We start from the raw sequence: 21,501 nt of genomic DNA, 5'->3' as shown, positions 1-21,501 counted from the left end.
CCATTGGTATCTTGTTGTTATCATTGCATGTATTAATATAGTAAATATGTGATATCTTTAATGGGCTGACATGTGTGCATTATTATATTGTCATGATTACTGAGCGAGTTATCTGTGGTTGTCTGGGAATGTATTAGTTGCTCATATGCCTCACAGGACCCAATTTGTGCATGTATTCAAATGCATAATTGGTTGGAATTATTAACTGTCCTTCTAGGTACTGATGCCTATTGTAATGCCAGGAAGTTCAGTAGTTCAAGAAGACTTTTAACTTGATGCCATGACATTGGAGGTACTTGATGCTTGGCTGTGTCCAAACAGACCATGTAATAGGGACTGTAGTGCAATTTCCTTCAAATGCTGAGAAGTGTGTTTTGTATTCACACATCCGCCATTGTCTAGTTAGTTGTACCTGCAAAATTAGTACAACACATGGGTTCATGTAAGTGCTTTTATATTCAAGTGTTTAACTGAGCAATTTGCAAGTACCATTCCTTGCAGCAACAACCCCAACATTGTTTGAGAGCCAGGGGATGTCCAGACAGAGTTAAAGGGGGAGACATGTCCTGTGCCATGCTGAGAAGATAGTGTTTCAGTGAGGAGGAGGTCCACATTGCCATTAGGAAAGGTAGGCCACATCAGCAGTCCACCAATGGATTTGTTCAACAGGAGGGCATTCAAAAAGGGGACAGAACCAGGTGAAAAGGGCGGTGGCACGATCCTAAACATGGGTCCAATGAGAAATGGGCCAAGTGGCACAGACAAATGTTAGCGGAAATTGCTCCATCGGAGAAGGTTGAAGTCCCCATCTTTGTCCAATGATGTTTGTGATGCCTCACCTGAGCCTTGTATTTGTAGTGCTAGAGGCATCTGAGGCACACATACATCAGGGGCAGAAGATGTGGTTACCCTGACTCCTGCAGCATTTACCTGTGCCAGCAAGGAAGGCAGTAGAGTGCAGAAAAGGGACTATTGACTTGTCAGCACAGCAACAATGCTGCGGTGGAAGGCACACATTGTAACAATATAGGAGTCCTTCTTCTGCTCCAAAGATTCAAGGATGGTGCATATAGCCCCCAACTGGGTGCTAACACCACTGGTGTTACATCAGCAGATCTGTTGTTCTTACCTCATGACACCAGCGATGTCAGCCAGGGACTGTTCCAATCTGTCGAGTTGAAGGTAGATGCCTCTTATTGCCTCAGGGGTGTCCTTATCTGGACTGAGGCACTCACAAACCCCCTCTAGGCTGCCTGTGATGGTCTCCATACCCACTCGCACCTCATCCACCAGCTACTACTGAACTCCTACCGCCTGCTGTAAGAAGATAACAATGGGGTCCTTGGAGTCCAGGGCTGGCTTGGGTTGGCAGATGGGGTATGTCCAGATGTGGGCAGTTCCTCTGGATACCATGACCCTCTGTTATCCCCTCTCGCTACCAGAGAAGGTGTTCCAATGGCATAGAAGAGTTGCCGAAAGGTGTAATTGTCCATTGGGAGCAGGATGACATCACCAACAGGCTGCACATCCAGGACAGGCAACTGTTCAGGTTGTGTTGTTTCTCCCTCTGCAATGAAATAGAAATATGTTAATAGTGATCTATGCTAAATGTTGACATGAGTAATCTGGGTGACATACAGACTTTATTCTCATTAACTTCGATGTCTACATTGATGTGTAGGACATGTATGACTCTTAGGAAATATTGTCAAGTTGCACTCTAGTTGCCTTGCAGATGGCAGGATCTTAGCTTTGGTCACACTATCACTGTGTGACAAGGGTGACTTTTTAGACCAGACTTTGAAACATAGATAAACAGCTTACTGGCCTGTCCTGTCTGTGCTGGTATGTTGATGTGAGATCCAAATCTGCCTTGCTGATTAGATTAGTATTTGTTTTTCGTGATGGCTATTCTGAATGCGGTTTCACATATTGACACCACCCCTGTGCACATTGCACCACGGCTCCTGGGTACCTGCATTTCCTCTAGGCACTACTCAGCCCACAGCTCCAGGGAAAGAGATGTGGGTTTGGTCATGTATTTGATTTGATCCTGCACTCTGCCTTTCACACACTACACCACTGCATTCTGCATTGTTCTGCTGTCTTGCATGTACATTGTGCATACATGTGGCCCAAGTCTCATATTTCAAGTGCGCGCACACAACTCACTACACAGTTAGCAACCTTGCCATACTGCAGGGATGTGTTAGGGCATGCACTTACCATGGTTTTCCAATGTTTGTTTACTCATGTGATGTAATTACTAACACACTCTGCTCCATAGTTCAGAACAGTATGCAGTGTGTACGAACTCTGAAGTGTTAGGCCCAGTCAGACTAGGCAGGTTGCTAGCACTGACGCCCACCTATTTCATCATTACAAAATGTGGTTATCCGCAGAGTATTAAACATCATTTGACTGAGACCTGCTCACTTGTACATGTACAAAACTCCCCTGGCAACCCTCGGTTTGTCCCTGGGACTCCCTTTACTGTCACACACTGATGGCACCCATATCATACATTGACTCTCATGTGAATTCAACACCAACATAGTGAGTTAACATATCTAATTGACTGACAAGGCTGCCGATATTTGAGGGTTATGGGTCAAGCTGTACCCCACATGCTAGTAGTCATGATATTCTGTGACATGTACCTACCCAGGGTTGCCACACAACTAGGCCCATACACCTCACCCTCCAACCATCCACAAATCCAGCCCCTAGTTGTGGCAACCTAGCTCATCCTGTCACTTCACAATTCCCATTTACACATGCTACTGCTTTGACATATGTAGCAAGGTAAGATATATATTTTTTCAGCACCCTCCTGACACGTGCAATATCTTCACCCAGGTCCACATCACATTTAGGATGTAGAACACCAATGACCTCATCTTTGTAATTCATTTACAGCTGCGACACAAGTGTGACACTATCACACACAGCAGTGCATGTGTTTTACTCAGGCAATATTGCAGCACTCATGTCACTTCTAATCTCCTTGCCGTGCAATGTCTCTCCATTCAAACACTGTACCAGTTCAATGTACTCCAGGGGCACACCGGGCTCACACACCATCTATTCTTTAAAAAAAACACACACACACACACATGGGGGCTTATTATTGAGAGGCTTGCATCATCTTTGTACCATGTGAAGAGGTACATCAGTGGCGCAGGGCTCTAAATCATATTTCCTAAACTAAGCAAAGTTACCCTGCATGGCTTTGAGTGTCTTCATAAATGTTGATTAAGGCAAAGCAGTGCCAATCGGTGCCTTGCCTTACTCTGTGGTTGGGATATCTTCCATAGGAGTTGGCAGTGGGTGTTTCCAACAGCACCCTTGGATTTTGACGCTGCCCCAGATTAACACATTATTGCAAAAAACCTGGGGAAGTGCAAAATCCTTATGCCTCCTGAGGTGAGGCCTAACAAGTAGTAATTTCTTTATTTCTCCTTGTTCCTTCCTCTTTCTATTTGTGTTGCATTCTGCAGCACACATACAAAGAAGAAAACACCTCTAAGCAATGTTTCTGTGCAGGAAGGTGCCCCTTCCTGACAAAATGTGATCCTGCATGCAAAATATGCACACTTCCACTATGGTGCAAGGGTGCATGTGCTGGCACTAGCCTGCCAAAAATCCACAAGTGCAGGGAGAAAAGACAGGAATGCATCATATTGCATACAGGCGGTGCATTCCTGCCATTTAGCTTTGGCCTAGGGCAGCGGAGCAAGGTGACTTGCTGCACTGCCTTTCACCAAATTCCTTTCAATGAAGCTCATGATTCTCTGGTGTGCATCCCTTACATTCAACCCAAACCCCAGTATGAATTTGCACATGGCAGGATTTAGGGTGGTCTCTACCATGGCAGGCAACACCTGTATGCGCTCATCCCACACATCAGGACAGCTGCGTGCAATGCAGTTTCGTTTTAGTGACTATGCACGCAGTTCTTCACATGTTCCTATGTGGTGATACTTCACATAGCCCGCACTGTAGTGAGAATATGGGATCAGCTGCAGACATTGTTAAGTTAGCATAAGTGAAATATATGCTTAGACACCATTTTTCTGCTTTTGCACACAACACTGTATGACTCTCTTCTCGTAAATACAGGGCTTGCCTTCTTCACATGAGAAGGGTCTGATTTTCACATATCTATACTTACACTGTGCTCTCTGTCTGCACAGTGTGTTCAAGGTCGAATAACAATGTATGCTGTTGATTTATGTTAGTCAGTCCCACGCACATAAACATAACAGGAGGCACAGCTGTCCAAAAGAAACTCGGGTGCTTTTCAATATGGCATTATATGCATGAAAGGGCACTTGCAGAAAACCTTGCCAACTGAGATGACCTGTGATTGTCCTGGGATGTGATCCATTGCATCTGATCTTGGAGGTATGGGGTCCCCCTGACAAAGCCTAGAAGTATTCTATAATTATAATAAATAAACTAGCTTCCAGCACGGGAAGGGTCGTAAAGGCGCTATAGTCCTGTTTCCACTTTCATTATAATATGATTTCCCCTTTTGTGTTTTATGGAATTGTAACAATGCTGATTGTATTATTCTTATGCATTTTGCTGCTAGTGTTGGCTAGTGTACTGTACATTAGAGAACGTTAGTTAAAATAAACATTTTAAACTATACCATTGTGGACTAGTAGGAGTGTTAGAGTGAAAGAGTGTTCTTGTTTTCCACTATTCTTGATGGGTTTACTAAGTCGCATGTTCTAGGTTGTCTTATCATTGGTAGCTTCGCTGTAGTACGGAGAACGAATGAGACACTAATGCTAGTCGGACTGGGGTTCTAGGCACTGAGGTGGCTTTTTGGTACACCACAATACATCGAGTTCTGTGCATGAGCAGAATCCCTGCAACATGGCGCACCTAACGTTTGGTCTGGTACTTATTTTCGAGACACTTCGGTAGTAGTTGTACTTGTCCACAATACCCTCACTCCTGTTTTCCGGATAAACAGTTGTGATGGCATAACCTACCTATATTGATATTTTATAGGTTCTTTCAAGCTTGATATTATAAAACGGTTCTTGTTATTAAATTACTGACCTTTTTGTGCTGCTTCGCAAAAAAGTTGTTTTACTTTTCTTTGTTCTTATGTCTGATATCGATATTGCTGCGCATAGTCGCGCACCACTCCGTCCTCATTTGGCTGCATATGGAGTGCCTGACGAGGGATTGTGCTTATTTTTTTGTGCTTATTTTTGTAGTTGGTGCTAACCCGGATTACCACCTTGAGGTATCCTACTCTTGGGTAACCTTTCCGGCTGTGAATGGAGATGATAAGTTGTTCCATACATACACTCCCACTGAAGTACCTATAGTATATCGGCCACATACGACACTCGAAGTTCCGATTTCGGCATGGCAACACTGTATTTGGTCTAATGTCGCCCTCCCCCACACAGTGACTCCAGTCCATTTAGGCCCTTTGTCGATTCCTGGGGCCACTTGGCCAGTTTTAGCCGGGTACACATCTCATCCACGTTATGTAGCAGTCTCTGTAGACGAATTGCGTGTCTTACATACCTCTTTAATTGGGGTACATAGGGCTCTAGTCCAATAGGTTTCCCGCAATCTCAAGGTGGGAGCACATGGGGTTGCGGCACAACCAGCTGGCCCGGTCCGGATCTCAATTAGTCCCGTCATGGTTAATTCGGTTATGGGCAAGCATCCCCGGAATAAGGATGATTTACCTTGCTGGCTTGCTGAGAAATTTGACCAGCTAGAAGCAGTATTTCCTAATACCACTCCTGTGCAGGATCCTAACAATTAGTTTGCACTTTGCAGAAAGACTTAATACCAGATGTAGCCGATTGTGAGAATTGGGGTAAAGTATTCGCAATGGTGTATGCGAAATGTTTCGGCACACCTTCTATGACTGTACTGCCCTCCATGATTAAGCGTGTTCAAGATGAGCATGGCCCGGAGACGGCGGTTGAATTGGGAATGAGGCTTGTCGGAGTGTTTGACCTGGTTGCTGATCTCATACTAGCAAATGTGAAGGGAGATGCGGTTAACTTTCAGATGTCTAATGCTTTGCGCCTTGTCCCAGAGGATGAGATACCCGGTGACTTACCGAAAATTATTGCGGATGCTTACAAGACCATTGGGTTTTAAGCCTTTTGCTAAAATACAGGCGCAACAGCAAACTCAGACGGCGCAGTCTAATAAGGACGACCGTCCTATTTTTCCTGAAAAGAATTAGAAAAATAAAAAACAGGGTAAGCAACAACAGAAACAAGGGTTGCGTGCTGCTTCACCAATACCCAAGTATTCTGAGTACACTTATGATTTGTGCAACCGTGCTAGAATTAGGTCTCCTGACAGGTTTCATATCCCTTATCAGTGTTCTCCTTGTTCTTCACTGGAAACATCAGGCTCATACGCCAGTGGAGGAGATCGCCAAGTTTGCAGCAGAGGTCGAGGAGCCCCGCAAGAACGCGAACAGCCTCGTCAGACTAACGGTATAGAAAAGAGCGATTTTACTCATCTGCGCCCTCAGTTTCAGAAAAAGAAATTTGCTGCTTTTACAGCACGATATGCCACGGACGGTGAAAACACAACTTCAGAACCTAACATGGGCAGTAACGTGGCTAGACAGCACAGCGGTGGTTACCATGGTGAGGCAAGCACTGCGTCCATTTTTGAAGGTGACAGCAACTGACACATTCATCACAGTTGAGACTGCTGACACCCGAGTGGGTCCCCTTCACAGATTATATGAAATAGTATTCTTAATTGAAGGTGACATCCAACGTGTTATTAAAGGGATTTTGGGGAAAAATCCGACTTCTTCTTATGATATCTTGTTCGCTGAGGCAGATTGGCCCCCAACTTTTGTTTTAACCGCTCCGAGGGGCGAGGATGTCATCCTCCCTAGTTTTTCACATACCTTGCCGAAAGAGCAGGCAATGTCTTTTGCGTTATTGTGGGTGTGCGGTGTGCTACGCCTCGTTGTGCTTATGTGCAATTGTGTCTATCACCCCCCCCCGTCCCCCAGTACCTGTTCGTTACTCACCCTGTTGATGTTGTGTCAGGTCATGTCGAACAGTGTCCGGACTCCTGACTCCTTGCACCGTCTCCACACTGATGACTGTGGCTACCATTTTCTCCAGCTCCTGCTATGGGGCAGGACTCCCAACCTCCATTCGCCGTTGCTGCCTTCCTGTTGGCAGCAGGTTTCTGCTTGGTTTAGCTTTTCACATTGTGCCAGCGCATCTTGGCCTCCTCGACACTCCGACTGCATTCACTCTGGAAAACCATTTTTCCATCTGTGTATCCAATGACACGGTGGAGGTGACGGACAGTTGTTGTTAGTGTTCTGTCACCTCTGTGAAGATGATCCTGTTGTCATGCGGACTGTCCCCGTCTTCCTCTTCCTCTTCTCCTTGGCCTTCCCCGAAACCAAGGTTCCTTACAGGTGGCCTGTGAGGCTTGTGGGGTTCAAGTTGACCTGAGCACTCGTTACGGGTGCATCCATGTTGCTACGCAGTTTATTTTGTTTATGGTGTGTTTTTCTAGTTCAGCATTTTCCCGCATTACGCCTGAGAATTGCAGGCCTGTCGCTGGTTATAGCAGATTTTTGTAGTGCGGTTGGCCAAATCTCAACTTTATTCCTGTTCGTGTTTTGCATTTTTGCGACATCGCATTGATTTTAACGCAGTCATTTGACGCATTATCGTGGGACTATCACATGGTGCTGCCAGGTTGAGAATACTACTATAATACTGCGTTGCTTTCCCGCGATAGACTACGATATGCAAAGTTGCAATAAGCTAAATTTGCGATGGTTATCATACGTTCTTGAGAATATCCCCTAAGAAAATCTTTATTGCAAACATATTAGCACAAGAAAGGGGTAAATTCAGCATTTTCATCCACAGGTATATATAATGGTGATAAAAAGTTCAAGTTCTCATATCCTCTTTTCTATTAAATTATGATGACTAGTGATGATAACTGGAACCCGAAAAAGAGCACCTTACAACCAGTATATTTAAAGATTCATTCTGAACCCCAACATCTTCAATAAACATTTGCCGAATAATGGATGTATATTTTAACATTTGTCAAATATTATGATTCTGAAAAATCTTGCAAATTACCCTAACAATGTTATTGTTCCATTATGTCTCCCTCGATTGTTTTTTCTTTATTTTTGTCCAGAGTATTATTGCTGTACGCTGTGCAGCCTACAAGACAAAGATGTTGGGCCAAAACAATTTCAGAAATGCGCCCAAGGGTAACAGAATTAGTAGATAAGCAACTGTAAACCTGGAGTTCGTTGGCACCTGTGGAGAAAGAATATGTAAAAGATGTGCAGAAGGTATGAAGATGTTTCTTTTTCATCAAATTATATGTTCATCTTAATTTTGGTAGACACTCCAGTTGTAGGGAACAATAGAGTAAATTTTCATAGCCCCGGCACAAAAGAATCTTGCCCAACGGACTTCACAAAGTCTGGAGGAATGTTCTGCACTCTCAGTGGTCCAGAGAAAGCACTTCTAACCTGGCTACTACCAGAACAGAGCTTAATGCCATATGAAACTCTAGTACTATCAGAAAAACACCATTATTGCACCTAAACTAAGCCACTTAGAATCCACTGGATTAAATCCTGTATATTCTAAAGCACTACAAACCCCGTGAGAACAACTGCAATTTAAGGGATGAGCATCCCTGTAGATCATCTGTTTGGGTCTCCATAGTCTCTTCTTTAGATACACCAGGTCTACACAGAGGATCTCCTAATTACTGTATTCACTGCAGGAGGTATTTTGAAAGATCTCAGTAATCACTATAAACTCAGCTTGCCAACTGCAGAGAAGTATATTGCGTAGAAACCCTATCTCATGTTTTCTCTCTGACACCATCACATGATAGGCTCACGACTCTGGTTACTCAGACACAACTCATGTAGGCTTCCCACAAAGAATAGCACTCTTCCAAACAAGCACTCCTCACTGTGTAGTGTGCTTCCTGGACAATAATGTGCAATGGAGAGTGAAGCACTGTACAAGTGCAAATACTACTATGCATATTTCCACTAAAACAGGTCTCCATAAAATGTACAAGACGTGAACAGGAACTAAAAGCAACTAGATGGCAGGAAAAAGAAAATCACAAACAGTCAGTCAATTAATAAAGTCATCATCGCCCTGAAGGTAATGTATTTGACTATAATTCCAGTACCATAGGCAACATAATGCCAAAACAGTAATTAATGAATGGCATATGAGAGTTCTAGAATGGTGTGGACCCGTATTGGGAAACAATATCGAATTTTAAAATATTGAGATACACAAATATTGAGTTCTTAATATTGTCATACATAAAAATTGTGATGCAGATATATCGTTGACAACAATATTGATTTTTTTAAGTGAATAATGTAGTTTCTAGAATATTAATTTTTTAAATATTGTTTTCAATAATATTGCAGATATAAATGCCAATTTTTAATTATCTTTATGTGTTTTAGTTCGAATGTCAATTTCATATGTTATATATTGTTTGTAGAACTGCTGACAATCTTTTTGAAAACAGTTTGCAAGTTTAGGTTATTTATAATTTTAAATTTAATTGTTAATAGTAATTTATAGTGTCCTAGAAGGTTTCGAGATTTGTAAGGGTGCAAGGTGGGAAGTTAATTAAGTATATTTAATGAATAATGCATTTTTAACTTAGTAATAATTTGTAACTGATATTTATTCATGTAAATTGTGTAATTATTTTTTTGTCATATTTTAGGTGTGGTTCGTAGGGTTTGTAGGGGTATGTCTTGGGAAGTTAATTAAGTAATAATTGATTAATAATGAATTATTTTTTTAATAATAATTATTTAATTGATTTTCAATTATTCAAATTGTGTAAATATAATATTTTTAATGTTATATTTTAGGTGTGGGCCTTTTGGATTTGCAGGGTTTATATGCTGGGAAGTTAAGTAATAATTTATTAATAATGAATTATTAATTAATTATTTGTTTCGTTTCAAAAACGTTTATTTCGGTCACCAGGACTATAAAAAGTAACAGAAGCACAAAATGGCAAACATTATTAAAATGATATTTATCAGAGTTAAAAAGGAACACTCAATTTGTAATACAATTCACAGTTTAGAGGCGAGTACAATGGTTTTTTACCGTCAAGCCAAGAGTGGGGGAAGGAGGAACAAAGGATTTCACTGCGGGAGAAATTTATATCAATTGATGTAATGCGATCTACCATCAGCTAAAGGGAATAGCAGCAATAGTTCAATAAATAGTTTAAAATGACAAGGTATAAAAAATGAATACTATTTACAATTCTATATACAAAATAATCAAATCCTAAAAATTAATATCTAGGAAAAAACTGTACATACAATAATCACGTTTATAAAATGCTGCTGATACACTTTTCATACATTTCTACCCCTCTGAATAAAAGCCCACCTCCTGCGCCACATTGTGTTTAAATATCTTGAAACAGCGAACACAATGGGTTCGGATGTATCATATCTTAGAACCCGAAAGGCCTCCCTACAAAGCTAAAACCCCAGATTCCGGCATAGCTGCACAAGCCAGTAGGGCCTTGCATTTTGGTAGCCAGGACAGAAAAATAATACATGCATTTCTGTTTCTTCTTGTGTAATGCATACGGGACAACCCTCTTCTTTCTGTCCGGCCCATTTATTGGTGACCGCACGTACAGGCAAAGTGCCATGTCTAAACTGTACGTACAGCTTTCTTGCAGCCTGGGGAAGGATATCATCCAAAAATATTTCTAGCTTATAGTTGTTCTTCACTCTAAGAAACTGTGTTGTTAGGGAGCCTAATTTATGATTTGCTTGGAGTGCTCCAAGCTTTAAGGCACAGTAGGTTTTGGGCACTAGGGCACGGGGGACTGACGGACAGGTATCACCCGGAGTGCTCCACATAAAAGGTTGGCCAAGCTTTTCACACTTTTGCTTTACATGAGCAAACCAAGGTACCCTTTTCACCAAGCCTGGGTTAGATAAAAGCTCATTTGTATCTGCCCGGCATGGTGCTAATTCGGGAGTTGCCCAAAGTCTTCGCCAGAACGTCAACGGTTTTAGGGCAATCTCGTCCTCAATCGGTGTAATACCCAAATCTAAGCGCAAAGAAATTAGCGGGGTACTGGCCGGGAGACCCATTACTTGTCTTAAGAATCTATTCTCAGTTACAACTAAATTAGAAACCGAGGAATGCCCCCATAATTCTGCCCCATAGAGAGATGCACCACGTGCTTGAGCCCTATACATTTATTGATTATTTAGTTGATTGTCAATTATGTAAATTGTGCAAATATAAGATGCGGGTTGTTGGGTTTGATGGGGTATAGGGTGGGATATTAATTAAGTTATAATTTGTTAACAATTCATTATTAATGTATTATTAATTATTTAAATCATAATTAATTATGTAAATTGTTTATTATTATATTTCTTTACGTTATGTATCAGGTGAGGTCTGTTTTGTTTGTAGGAAGATAGGGTGGAAAGTTATTTAGGCTATTATTATTTATTAAATGTTTAATTGATCATTACATATGTTCATTTTGTTTTACTTCTTTCTTTTAGTTATATTTTAAGTGTTGGTTGCTAGGTTTGTGGGAGTATAGTGAGGGAACTCAATTGAATAATACATTTATAACATTTCTCCATATTTTAAAATTATTAAAAGTTTTAATAATCATGTACTTTTTTATTGTTATTTAATTTTAGATATATAATTTTCATATTAAGAGTTGTATATATTTGGTCAACTAATAGAGTTATTTAAAAATGTTATGTGCTTGTATTAAAGTACTTTCCCTACTGTTGCACAGATTGGAGTGGGAATAGTAAATTGAAGCCTTCTGAAGTCCAAGGCTTTCCTTACTGTTGAACAGACTGAAGTTGGATTAGTGAATTTAACACCTCTGAAATCCAACGTTTTCCCTACTGTTGCAGACTGGAGTAGGAATAGTGAATTTAACCCCTTTGAATTCCAACTCTTTCACTACTTTTACACTGACTGTAGGTGGAATAGTAAATGTTTCCTCTCCGAAGTTCAACGCTTTACCTACTGTGCCCCAGACTAGGATGGGGAATAGTAAATTTAACCCATTTGAAGTCCAACACTTTCCCTACTGTTGCACAGAGTGGAATTGGAATAGTAAATTTTACTTCTGCGAAGTCCAACATTTTCCCTACTGTTGCACAGACTGGAGTGGGATTAGTAAATTTAACTCTTCCGAAATACAACAATTTTCCTACTGTTGCACAGACTGGAGGGGAAATAGTAAAATTTACACATTTGAATGCCAATGCTTTCCCTACTGTTGCAGACTGGAGTGAGAATAGTATATATATAATTTTTTTATTTAAATACTTATATTTTAAATTGTTAAAATATAGTTGAGTCGAGTCGAGTCGAGAGATACTTTATTTCGGCCTAACAAGGCCATAAAAGCACAGATAAAAAACATATAAACTACAATACAATCAGTGAAACTTATCCAACATTAAAAGACAAACACATTAAAATATTTGATCAGAAATACATAGGAATTATATCATATAATAAATATTCTAAAAAAGTGCAGGTATCTCATCTAATGAGTAAAATCAATGTTTTTTTTTTTTAAACCTCGAGTTACAGTTCGGAAGTAGGGTCATTTAGTTGGGGTTGCCCTTTCTTTAAAATTACTCTGCGTGTGCACCACATTGAGAACAGATAGCGAGATACTGAATACGCAATGGGCATACTGCTATCATATTTAAGGATCCTAAAGGCCTGTGAACAATGGGATGTTCCAAGGTTCCTACACAGCTGTCGTAGTCAGCGATGTCTTGCTACCTTATATGCCGGACAGAAAAACAGTACATGTAGGTCGGTCTCTGTACAATTATTACATGTCGGACAGTCTTTTGTGGAGTCACTCCCCCACTTATGTGTGAGAGCACGCATGGGAAGTGTGACATGCCTGAACTGTAAGTATAGTTTCTTAGCAAGAGACAGCTGTATATCGTCTATGACAAGTTCTAGACTATATTGCAGTTTAACTTCTTGAAAGGATGTTGTCAACGTACCAATCCTGGAACCCCCCAGCAATATGGTAAGATTATACTCCTTATAATTCTTTTTCAGAACCTTCCTAGGTATTAACAGACAGCTGTCTTCGGGACTAGCCCATACATTTCCCATTCCCATGGATGATAAAGAATTCTTGATATGAGCAAGCCAAGATATTTTGCTTGCTCCATTTAAATTTGCCACTACCCTCAATTCCTCTCTAAACATAGATAGCTCAGGGGTGATCCATATGGGGCTAACTCCTAGATCCATTCGGAGTGGGTGAGCGGTGTACTTTTGGGAAGTCCCAGAAGTTGTCTGGAGAAGGAGTTCTCAATCTTGGCAAGTTGTTTAGATGGCCGATGGCCCCAAATTTCCACCCCATACAGGGCAGCTCCTCTGGCTTGTGCCTTGTATATTTCCAGCACCGGGCCCACCTTTTTTTTTTTTCTTTATTGTTCAATTCATAGCATATAGTATTTACAAATCAATCATTGAAATCATTAATGTAGGAATGTTATGTAGTTACAAAAATAACACCAAAACATGAATAGCATTAAAACAGCAGAAAGAAGGAAAAGCTATGACAATCAAAAACAACTAAATTTCAAATCGACATCACCATATGTTGTATCATAGGATGCTAAATTTTAATCCCTAATTGTTTCTTCCTCAAAGATTTTATGCGATACAAACTAAATTCAAGATTAAACACATTATAAAACTTAGCACGCCACATTTCATATGATGGCGCCTCTGATTGCAGCCACATAGAGGCAACGCATAATCGAGTAACGGCCATAGCCATAAATATGAAATATCGAAAAGGATAACAAGTCTGCATGGGTGCAATATCCTCACCCACTCCAACACCAACCCCCGTAGTTTATGATAGAAATTCTGAGATGCCATCTAAAAATATATGTACAATGTCAGCTTTCTCCACCTAACACCTAAAACATTTCCTGTCATGAAGCCCGCCCCACTTCATCATTTTAACAGGTGTATAGTATAAATTAAACAAAGTTTTATAGTTTTGGGTGCGTAGATTTGCCGTCAGACTATATGAGCCAGTATTGCCACATCTATCCCTCTACTTTGCTTTGTGCATCTCAATATCATCCCGCTGAGTTGCCTGCAATATATCGTACAGTGTCCCAATGTTAGCTCTTTTAATCAGAGCCTCTACTAAATCATTAGTTATAATGGGCGAGTGTCTACAATGTTTATTAATAAAATCACGAATTTGCAAGTATTTAAAGAAATCATTCTTAGATATTTTGTATCGTTCAACTAAATCTGAAAAAGAAACAAGTACTCCCGTACTGTAAATATCACCTAAACGTCGTATCCCCTTATCCCTCCAAATATCCATCTTTGTATCCCAAAAAAACAGAGGGAATATTTCCTTGGAGTTAAAAGACATATAATAACCAATCCAGTTTATAGATACAATGTTACCTATTATCTTCCACGCCTTGTAAGCAGCTAATATAATTTTAAATCTCATTCTTTTAGAATAACTTGGTTCATAGAACTTGAGCAGAGTCTCTCTTGCCTGGGTCCCCAACAACATCTGATATATATTAGGGGCTTCAAATAACCTTACTTTCACCTCGGTCACCAGATACTGCATGTTCCGCATAAGACAAACTAAATATTAAAAAACTAAAATTGGCACCCCCCCAACCACCATGTGTCAATAGTAGCGTCATATATTTTGGAGCACTCCGAGTTTTCTTCCAGCCTCATATAAACCTGTCTACAACAGACTGAAGCTGCATTATTTGTACTCGTATGAGCTCTAACGGTACCGTCCTAAAAAAAAACATTACCCGGGGAAGTATACTCATTTTTAAAACATTGCATCATCCTACCATTGATAAGTGCAGACACTCAACCCTTTCCAGTTGACTTTGTACTGAAGCTAGTATATCTACCCAATTCACTTCAACTATCTCTACAAGTGACATCCTAATCTTTATGCCCAGATATCGTGCTTCTGGTGTAACACATGCTTCCCCAGGACAGAGCCCCTCTGTACAAACAACCTGGCTTTTGGTAACATTTAGCTTCCCCATATTGCTGAGTCAGGTTCTCAATCTCACTTAATGCTTGCTCTGGGTCAGATGTTACTACCGCTATATCATCAGCGTAAATAAGAACACGTACCTAATGCTGCCCAACTACCATTGATTGTATTCCATTAGTAGTCTCCAATATTAACCACAATGGGTTGATATAGATGGCAAAAAGTAAGGGCGAGCAGAGGCATCCCTGCCGGTTGCCCCTAGTGATATATACAAAGGATGACTCTTTCCTCAATGTACAAATTTTAGCCCGCGGGCGTTTGTACATAGTCTGAAATGCTACCAAGAATTGGGGGCCAAACCCCATCTTTAGCATTGTAGCCCACAAAAATGACCACGATACACGGTCAAATGCTTTTTCAACATCTAAAAAAATTATCCCTATTTGCTTTTGCAATGTAATAGCATAGTATTGCGATGCAATAATCCTGTGTAGGTGATTAACTGTGCTCCTGCCAGGCACAAAAACGTGCTGGTGCCGGGATACCAACGATGGTATAACTTGTGCTAACCGTGTGGCAAGCATCTTTGAATACACCTTGCCATCAGCATTTATTAATGATATCGGTCTATACGACCTCGGAATCCTGGGAGATTTATCCTTTTTCTTTAAGATCACTATGTTCGCATCATCCCAGGATGGTCGGGGATTCCCACATTAGGCTTCTATAAAAGTGGCGAGCATATCATCCTTTATAATGGGAAAAGTATGCGATAGACCTCCAAAGGGAGTTTATCCGGCCCTGCCACTTTCCCTAACACTAATCCATCGATTTCAATCTGAAGTTCTAGCATAGTAATAGGAGCTTCTAGCTCTTCCCGTTCGATTAGTCCTAATTCAGTTAAATCAACATTATGGAGATACCGCTCTATGCTGCCCAACTCCACAGAATCTTTGGTATATAATTCCTTATAATACAAATGAAATACCGCCATTATGCCTTCCATGGTCTCAACTCTGCCCCCTTTACCATCCTCTATAATTTCAATTTGCTGGGAGGTTTGTCTGCCCTGCAGTCTTTGAGCTAAGCATCTACCAGTTGCTTCCCCATATTCATATCTTTCTTCCTTTTGAATTTTGAACTGAGCAGCTATTTCTTGACTCCATACCCCATTAATCCGGGCCTTCCGGGTTTCTTAGTTTGCACTTCTTTAGTATCCGCATTAACTCTAACCGCTTGTATAAGTTCACACTCAGCTTTCCTTAACCCCGCGAGTAAAGCCTGCATATGTTTTTTCTGTCGTTTCTGCTTAGCCCAGCCATAAGTAAGTGTTTTGCCCCTTAGCCCAGCTTTCAAAGAATCCCAGATCATTGGTTGGGTTGCCGATCCTCTATTACTATCCAAGAACAGCGTAGCCCAAATTTGGATATGACGAATAAACTCCCCATCACTTAACAATTTTTATTGAATGTAAAGGACCGCTGTTCCTGCGGAAGGCTAAGACTAGCAAGGTCCATAACCATGGGGCGATGATCCGATGTAATACGGGGCCACACCTGCATCTTTGCACCAACGATCAACAACCGAGGTAAGAAGATATAGTCTAACCGAACAAACTTGTTGTGTGGGGACGAAAAGAATGTATAACCCGGATCTCCATGATTCACAGCTATCCACCCATCAACTAGTCTGTGATTCTGTAAAAGTTTCTGCAAGGCCCTAAATACTTTAGGCTTACGCCCTTTGTACTTAGCAAACTGATAATCCTATGTCTGTGCATCCCCATGTATATTAAAATCCCCAAGTATTATCAATGGGGTCCCCCAAAGTGCCAACTCAACATTCAAAAACTCCAAGATCTCAGACTCATCCAAACTTGACCCATATACAGTACAAAGCGCGATCTTGGTACACCCTACAATACACTCAGTAATAGCCCACCTCCCGAGATTATCCACCCTCAATCTACCCGTACCAATTATGCCATGACGCACCAAGATCGCCACCCCCCTATTCATAATGGATTGTTTCGAAGTTGATAACAATGTAAATTCCAGCTCAGATAGTATCCTACGATTAGACCAAGGAACATGCGTCTCTTGCAGACAAAGAATATCAGGGTTTGTTAGCCGGAGTTCAGTGATAACACTTTTCCTCTTTGGGACATTGTTCAGCCCACAAACATTAAATGAACATATTCGCAGCCTCCTATCTGCCATTACTATATGAGTATCTAATGGCCATCAATATATACCAGAGATTTACTCTAAGATTCCTACCGCACGTGCTATGAACTACATTTTTACCCTTTAGTAGATTCCCACCCAACCCCTTACTCCCCAAGTGGCCCTCTACACCCCCCCACCACCACCACCCAAAAGAGCCCACCCACCCCCCTGCTTGTGACGCTCCCCCATCAAAGAGGCCTTAGGGCCAATCGCCCTTGTGATGCTTGGTGAATAGCCCACTTGGTGATTGCCTTTCCCGCATCCTTATATGTGCAGCTTAGGAAAAACAGAAGAAAAAAAATCACAGGAAGTGGCAAGAAAAGAAGTCATATCACTACATACAAGATCCATTAGCCTGTATAATTATCCTCAACCCAAGAATTGAAGATATTCTTTGGCTGTAAGGACCGAAGTGAAAAAACGTATATGTCCCTTATTAACAGTCTTTAAAGTAGCTGGTTGTTGTAGAAACAACTGTATGCCTTTTGCTTGGAAAGGAGTAATCAGCTGCCGCAGCTGCCATCTCTTTTCCTCTGTGAAGTGGCAGTAATCGGGTCTCACAAAGAATTGCGTCCCTTTACCAATTCTCTTCTTATCTGGTCTAGCCAGATCGTACAATGCCTGTCTAGCCAAGAAATTATTGAGGGAAATCAAAATAGCCCGCGGTTGTTGCACTGCTTGTCCACTCCTTGCTGGCCATTGCCGAAACAGAAATCTATGTCCCCTTTGAATTTCCTGCGGCCAATTCCATTCTTTCAGCTCAGGCAGCGCCTCTTCAAACAGCTCAGCTACAAATTTTCGCACATCTTGCCCCTCAAGTCCTTCTGGCATCCCTAAAATACGCAGGTTGTTACGGCAAAGACGGTTTTCTAAGTCCACTAGCTTATCGTGCACATCGTCTTTACTGGCTTTTATATCTGCGACAGTGTCTTTTTGAACCACCAACTGATCTTCTAGGAGTGATATGCGAGTCTGCACTTCTGCCATCCTCTCGGTAAAATCGTTACACGTTTTTGCCAGCCGTCTAACTGTGTTTTGCTTTTTTTTTATTAATATTTTTTTTAATTTATTATTTTCAGGAAAGGTACGTCAGATACATAATCTTTCATAAAGATCCATATACAATAACAATAGAATACATAAATGAAGCATTTTTTGGATCAACAAAATTCACAAAGGAACAGTGAAGAAGAGAGAGCCCAATAGGAAAAGAGAGAGAGAAAAAAAGAAAGAAGGAGCAGAAAAATGGAAGAAGCAAAAGCATGGAGAGGGAGGGAGTTGGAACCCAGACAGAGGGTGAGGAAGAGAAAAAAACAAACATATACAATTCATTATACCCACAATCCACTCTCTCACCCCCTGCCTCCTCGCCTCAACCCCCCCCCCTTCCTAACCCTGTGTCTGCAGCTCCAGTAAGGGTCCCCAGATTCGATGCCCTTTTTTCCTCGCTCTGCTCACCTTGCATTTGTATAACGCAGATTCCAAATTAAATATATGAAGCAGTCTGCCATACCAAGCCTGATATGTCGGGGGGGTCCTTATCCTTCCATTTGGAAGCAATCATTATACGGAGGGCTGCTGTTACCATGAAACAAAAATAAACCTGCGTTATTTCTAGCTGCAGGGATTCGTCCCATCCCAACATTATTAGAGTGGGAGTTAGTATGATAGAACATCCCATAATCTTACTAAGGAAGCATTCAATCCCCACTTTAACCAGCCCCAATTCTGAACATTCCGCAAACATATGGATCATGCTGGCCGGGCCTTTCCCACATCTTGGGCATTTGTTCAAATCCCTCTTCCCCCAGGTCCAACGTTTGGCCTGTGTAAAATATAGACTATATATAGTCTTGAAGTGTTGTGCCTTTAAGTTAGCCGATAAAAGGACCATGTTGGACAATTCAAGGGACCTACATAGGTCCACATCCTGGTTTCCAAGCTTAGCAGCCCAAGCACATTCTACTTTGACTATATCGTCTTCGTTAGCTTCGATCATCATCGCATATACTTCTTTCACTTGGGGATGTTTCCGGACCAGAATGTCCAAGAGCGGGAAGTTAAATGAAAAGTAGGGTGAGTCATAGCTGTTTTAGTACATTCCCTTAGTTGCAAGTACTCAAATAGGCTTTGAGGATCTATCTCAAATCGGTCCTGAATCTCTGCAAATGTCATAATGCCAGTTAAATTCATAATATCACCTACTGAATTAATTCCCGCCTGTTCCCACTTACTACCGATCCTATCAAATATAAAACCTGGGAAAAATGAAGAACGCCATAATAAAAGGTAACGATGTAATTTAGGGATATTCAGCAATTTACTAGTTTTCTGCCACACCCTCCAAGCTGCTCTAAGAGATTTAAAGCGGGTTATTTTGTAATAGCTATTATCCAGTTGTCTAAATAATAGACCTGGAGCTTGGTTACCCATAGCTAATTCAAAGATAGATGGTGGGGTCTCTGTCTGGTGTATTACTGGGATTGGTCTAAACAATATAGTCATTTGTTGCAGCATAATAGCCCAGTAATAATATAGGATGTTTGGCACTGCCAACCCCCCTCGGTTTTAGGGGAGGGACATAAATCTCAAGGATCTCCTTACCTTCCCATATCCCCAGATAAACTGTGAAAAGGTCGCTTCAACTTTTTTAAACAGGAAGTTAGGGGGTTCTAATGGTATACAACGGAGTAAGTAGAATATTTTCGGGAACATTGTCATTTTTATGACATTTGCCCTACCTATGATAGATAAATGTAGATTGTTCATCCTATTAAGATCTGCACTTATTCTACTCAAAAGAGGGTCTACAATAATATTCCAGATGGTGTTAACACCGGCTGCTATTGAGACCCCAAAACAGGTTGCTGCCTCTTTCCTCCTGGGATCCTGCCACAGAATTGAGCTTGAACGGATGATTTTAGTTTTATCCGCGTTTAACCCATACCCGGGAAAGATCTATTCTACTAATTGTTACCTGGGGTCAGGGGTAACAACCGCGATGTCATCTGCGTATGCTAGCACTTTGGTACAGTAACCCCTGACCCCCACCGGAGGAATCGTCGGATCGTTTAAAATAGCTCTAATTAACGGATCTCTGTATAGTGAAAAAAGGATTGGGGAGCATGGGCAGCCCTGCCTTGTCCCCCTTGCGATTTTTACCTGTCAAGAATGCTGCCCCATCAGTTGTATTTTTGCGTATGACTGTGCATACATTGGTCTTAGGGCAGTAAGTATACGGGGTCCAAAGCCATTCGATCTTAAGTTCTGCCAGAGGTATCCCCATTCCACTTGATCGAACGCTTTTTGAGCATCTAATAATATTAATGACATTTGTTGCCCATAGGTCTCAGCGATGTTAAATAATGAGATTACCCTTTTAATATGGTCTGTTGTACTACGACCAGGTATGAAGCCGTGTTGCCACGGACTTACTAAGGAATCTAAGACCTTTGAAAGCCTCCTTGCTAGGATTTTAGAATAAAGCTTCTTGTCCGTGTTTATTAACGTAATGGGCCTATAAGAGGCCGGATCGTCAGCCGACTTCCCCTTTTTCAAAAAAATAACTATACTAGTCTCCTCCCATGACTTTGGAGGAGTGCCTTTCTGCTGGACTTCTAAGAACAAATCCCACAACAAAGGGGCAAGTTCCTTATGCAATATCTTATAGATCTCCATGGGTAGGCCATCTGGGCCTGCCGCCTTTCCGGAGGCCATGGATAGCAATACTTCGTTAACTTCTTCCATTAAGATGTCTCCCTCTAGTTCTTGTATCACAGGCAGAGACCTAGTCCCAGGATCAACCATGGTTTGATGCCTGGACTTATAGAGATCTTGATAAAAGTCTTGGAAAATATTTACTATCTCGTTAGGATCCGAGGACACTGTACCGTCCTTCCTTTATAGCTTCGTAATGCTGCTTGTCGCTGTTTTTTGTCTGATCCTCAGTGCCAGATGTTTCCCTGTCTTTTCCCCGTATTCATAGTGATCCTGTCTACTTGTTTGAAATCTTTCAGCTATAGATTGATTAAACAACCCATTTATCTTCGCTTTGGTACTAATAACATTTAGTTCAATCTCTGATTGCCGCTGAGTCTGTTTTTTGACAATAATAACCATATGTTCTGTCTCATATCTACTCAGGTCTAGC

The sequence above is a fragment of the Lissotriton helveticus genome, chromosome 12 (assembly GCF_964261635.1).
Source record: "Lissotriton helveticus chromosome 12, aLisHel1.1, whole genome shotgun sequence".
Lineage (NCBI taxonomy): Eukaryota > Metazoa > Chordata > Amphibia > Caudata > Salamandridae > Lissotriton > Lissotriton helveticus.
Note: the sequence above shows the minus strand (reverse complement) of the source record.